The sequence below is a fragment of the Cololabis saira genome, chromosome 20 (genome assembly GCF_033807715.1).
Source record: "Cololabis saira isolate AMF1-May2022 chromosome 20, fColSai1.1, whole genome shotgun sequence".
In the NCBI taxonomy this organism is placed as follows: domain Eukaryota; kingdom Metazoa; phylum Chordata; class Actinopteri; order Beloniformes; family Belonidae; genus Cololabis; species Cololabis saira.
The window spans coordinates 11,274,853-11,280,357 of record NC_084606.1 but is presented as its reverse complement, the minus strand read 5'-3'; positions in this window follow the sequence as shown (position 1 = coordinate 11,280,357).

Sequence of the window (5,505 nt, the reverse complement as noted above, 5' to 3'; positions counted from 1 at the left end):
TAACTCCAATTAAAATGCACAAAATTTCAAAGGATATCTCTTCAAAATGTCCAAGATGCAAAAGAACCGATGGAACATTTGTGCATATGTTTTGGAAATGTGATCTTTTAATAAGTTTCTGGAAATCAATTAATTCCTTCACACAATCGGTTTTAGAAATGAATTTTGAGTTAAGCCCCAATTTGTATTTATTAAATGATACACTGGATCTTCAGTTAGACCGGAAAAAAGCAGGATATTAATTATGATCACATACTTCGTTAAGAAATGCATACTTTTACTTTGGAAATATGATTCCCCTCCAACTTTCAAGTTTTTTTTAAAATCAAATTTCAGTTTTTTTACCATTGGAAAAATTGGGGGACCAATGAGTATCTCTATTTTCGAGCTTGTGCCTTATATGTATGTATGTTTGTATGTATGTATGGATATATATTTATTTTTATATATATATATATATATATATATATATATATATATATATATATATATATATATATATATATATATATATATATATATATATATATATATATATATATATATATATATATATATATATACAGTATATATATAGTTTGACATCGCCGTTGCTGCCATTATTTTATTTATTTATTTATTTATTTGTTTTATATATATTTATTTAATTTTGTTCCCCCTTAATGTATGATTTTTTTTGTTTGTTTGTTTGTTTGTTTTTTTGTCCCCCAATCAATAAAGTTCTTATTTTTGCCATCTGAGAAAATTAAATATATTACATTTGGTGCCTAACTGTTTCCCAAGTATATTAGTGCGTGTGTGAATGAATAAATGAGACGTAAAACGTACATTTCTTTGTAGAAAGGCGCTTTAAGTCAATTTACTTGTATTAGTTTACAGCGCAGTCTTGCCACATCCAATATGGCGGCGACGCTCACGTACGACCAGGCCCCCGGTCTCGCACTCAGAAGGCACGCCGATTTTTCCCAGTGGCCAGCCGCGGTACTGCAACAAAAAAAATCCCATGGGGCCCAAAAAGCTTTTTTCCCATAGACCGCAATAGTAAAAGAGAAGTCTCTAAAACTGTTCACAGGACACCTCCAGCTGTAATCACCGTTAATTACTAATCTTTGTATTCTATATTTTTAAGTCATGGACTTTATATCCGTCAAAAATGTTTTATAACGGCCAAAAAAGTCAAAGAAAAGTCTCTTTCTGGGCGTGACATCACGGCTGTGTCCGTGCACTCCCAAAGCGGTCGTGTGTGTCTCGGGAACGAGGATGGCTGAAACTAAGCCGTTCGGCGGAAAAAATCACTCAGAAAAGTGGAAAACACGGCTCAAAGGTGAGTTTTTGTTTGGTCACATCGAGGTAGTTTAACTTTATGATAGTTAAAGTCTGTTATTAGTCTCTTGTCAACTTTTGTTTTTAAACGTAACGTTTTTTTTTTTGTTTTTTTTTTTACATTACTGCCTCTGTAAAACTCTATTTTTCAGTATTTTTTGCATGATAAATCATAAATACTGTGTGCTCATCGCGGCTGATGTTCACGTGTTGCTCTTTTCACAACGTCTAAGTTAATTTATTTTACGGTTTAATTAATGCCACGCCGGTAAAATGTAAACTCCTCCATGGTCGGTGTGTGTCATGTGTGGCCTGATGGGGCAGCTGCTCCCCGGCCGTCTTCCACCGGTGCCGGAGGAGAAGAACCTTGACGACGACCAGGGGCGCAGATAGGATTTTTGAACTGGGGGGGACCAAGCTGTCAGCAAATGATTCCAACTATTTTGTGTAAATGCATATATATATATATATATATATATATATATATATATATATATATGACCAGAAACTCTTTTAGGGGGCCTATGTGTAGCCTACGTGGTGGAACAATATGCCCTAGAGACAGATATGTATATGTATGTATAAAAAATTGTTAACAAAAAAATATATAATAATAGGATAATATTTCTTTCTGCCACTTTATTGAGGTTTTTGTAGTGAAATGAGGAGGAATCATAGAGATAACTTCTCATTTCAACTAACTGGATCAGCCGTTCTTTATCCATGACTGTTTCCTACAGCGCTTTCAACCGGCTTTCAACCGGTGTTCTGAGATTTCTTCCTACCTAAATTCTTTCCTACCGTAGCCAAAAATTATAATAAATAAAATCAATCAAACCTTCTTGCTGGATGTTGCAGTTAACCTTTGGTGGTCTGTCCATTTCCTGCTCTACCTGTTGATTTCCATCACTGCTTTTGGCACAAAACTGAATAACTTTTCCAGCTGTTTAATACAGCTGGAAAAGCACATTCACTCACGCACAGGCATAAAGGCATGCATTTGATTTGTCCCTCAAACGTATATGCATTAAATACTGTCCATACAAAGTATTAAAATACAAGAAACTAACCTTTTCTCTTCCGCGGCGATCAGGTATCAGGATAATATGGCCTTCTGAAGTCTGAAGTTGCTGCTATACGCATGCGCAGTCAACTCGAGTAGGAAAAAATTATGGGTAGGAAGAAATCTCAGAACACCGGCTTTCAACCAGCTTTCAATGCAAGCGGCAGGAAGAAAATAGAACATTTAAATATCACAATATCAAGCTTGTTTCCTGTTTAGAAAGTACAAACGTAGGAAGATTACAAGTGAAGTAATCACCTATCTTTTACTTGTGTCTTTACTCTTTTAGGAGTTTCTTTCAGGAGCGCAGGGTGGGGAGTGCGGTTAAGGCTGATTTATGGTTCCGCGTAAAATCGACGGCGTAAGTTACGCGGCGACACGCAGAGTTCGGTGCGTGTCGCCGCGTACCCTACGCCGAAGGGTCTGCGTTGGTGTAACGCGGAACCATAAATCAGCCTACAAAGCGAGTTTCAGCTGTCAATCAAAAGAACGTGGGGGGGGGGGGGAGACATAACGCTTTCAGCGTTGACAGAGAGCGTCCGATGTAACACAGTGCGCGCTCTCATGCAGTTAGGACAGGCTGTTACATAGGGACAGTGGATGGGAGGGACGGATCGGGGACCACTATAAATCTGGGGGGGACGTGTCCCCAGTGCCATCTGCGCCCTTCTCGACGACGTCCTCCTCCTCATCTCGTCAGTGTTTTTATTCAATGTCAGTAGCCTATAGCATATTATTAAATTGTTAGAAAAAACAAAGAAACATAAGAAACAAAAGAATATACTTGTGACTTTTCTTTTGGTACAGATATTGACTTCGGAGATGATGGTGGACTTTTGGAGGAGCCCCCCATCACTGTCCTTGTGGCTAGATGCATTCAGATTCTTGGGAACCACTATCTCCCAGCACCGGAAGTGGACCTCAAACGTGGATAGCGTTATCAAAAAGGCCCAGCAGAAGATGCGTTTCCTGCGCCGGCACAGGAAGGTCAACCTACATCTGGAGCGGCTGATCCAGTTTTACTCTGCACTTCCTTCCCTGATTGTCTGGTTTGGTTCAGCCACCAAGGACTATCAAGACTGCAGAGAGAATCATTGTTCGGGTCGATCACACTTTCAACGGTCCAGATGTGTGGGGGGAAAGAGATGTGTCATGTCTGTGCATCTTTTAAAATCTGATTCGGCTGTCAAGCGCCCCTCCTGTCCAAAATTGTCACTGTACAGTACAGTGACAGAAACGCGCGCGGGATCAACCGAGAGGTAGGCTATGCTTTTCTTCTTTAATTCAATCGATTTTAGATATCATTATTAAACATCTGTATCAACATAAACTATAAATATATGATAACAATTAATATGGTCATCAAAGGGAAAAATGAAATACATGTCATGTCATCTTGATCTTTCAGTGTCTGAACCTGAACCTGAACCTGAACCTAGCCCTAAGAGCTAGCTATGGAGCCCCAACAATTCGGTAAGAGAGAATCTGTGATTAGCCTAAAGTATTCAACTTTTTTAGGCCAAATTCTTTATAAATCCTCATGGGTCTAACACAAGAAAACGATCCTTTGTTCGACAGAACAAAACGTTTGGATCCTGGGATCCAGTTATGTGCGGAGAGGAGAGGGGAGAGCCATTGAAACCGTGGGCCCCCACCTTGGGCTGGAGGGGGACGCCCGGGTCCACTGGTTCGGTTGGGGAGGCCTCAGGTGGCACGGCCTGCGCCCCTTCTTTGATGAGTGCCTGACGGGCAGGGCGGCCCCGGACGTCCTGGTGGTGATCTGCGGGTCCAACAAACCTCGGCCAAAAGCTGGTGGCCGAAATAAAAACGGACCTGGAGGACCTCCACCGGGAATACCCCTAGATGACCCTGGTCTGGCCGGACATCATGGAGAGGCGCAGGTGGAGGTGCGCCCGGCCGGCCAGGGTCAACAAGGCCAGGAAGTGGGTGAACAGTGTGGTCGGGGCTTTTGTTCATGGGTTGGGTGGGTTTTCTGTCGGCCACCCTCAAATTAAATTCAAAACTCCTGGTCTATTTGTGCGTGATGGAGTTCATTTTTCCACTCTGGGAAATGATATTTTTTTAAATGACATTTTTTAAGCCCTTAAAACCCACTATCAGGTTTAGATGTATGGGTTAGGGTTGTTTGTTGTTGTTGTTGTTCGTTTCCTTTTTTTTTGTTTCCCTTTTCCTTACCTGATAGTGGGTTTTATTGTTTTTTTGTAAATAAATTTAAGCCCACAAATAGACCAGGAAAATTGAGGGTGGCCTTTTTTGTTTGCTTTAACGTCTTGCTTTTTGGTTGTCGTTTTATTTTATTTTATTTTTTGATCACACTGTTCACCCCAAGTTCTGTTGTTTTAATTTCGTTGTTTTGTGTCTTGTAAATAGTTTTTTGTTGTATATAGTTGACCTTTAGTTGTTTGTGACCTTCAAGCATTAAAGAAATGCTCATCAAGGAGTTGTGTTTGTGTTGATATTTAAAAGAGAAAAGAATGACTATGTAGATATGCTTTTAAGAAACACTTGCAAGCGGTCTCTTAATTTTTTTCCCATGACTGCAGATGACTAGTGTAGCCAGAAAAAAGACATTGGGTGTTCACCTGCAAAGACTGGGTGTGCCACATTTATTACACCTCCACAAACATTCAAAAGAATGTATCTCTCCATTACAACATGTTGTGTGCGTTCTAAACATTCTAAACATGTACACATGCTCAAATAAATCAATGACAAAGTCATAAAAAAACACTTTTGCTTGTCTGGTTAGCGCACTCATGTGATCTACTAGGAGTAATACGCTACAAACTGCAGTAGTTAAATAAGGCTTTTGCGCATAATCGTTTCTGCCATGGAGAGTGTGTGCAGAATAAAAATGTGATCCAAGTCCGACACATTAATAGAGAGAGGGACAAATAAACATATTGTGGAGCTACAACAGAGGAAATATGGGAGATTATCTGAGCACGTAAGAATATGGTTGGTAGAACAAGAAGAGAAGAGATGAAGTGAAGAGAAGATGGGGAGATACAGGCCTATGCAGCAAAGAACAAAAAAACGAATCGGGAAGGAGGGGGAAGTGACGTATGCCGTAGAGCAGTCAAAGCCGTAAAAATGTG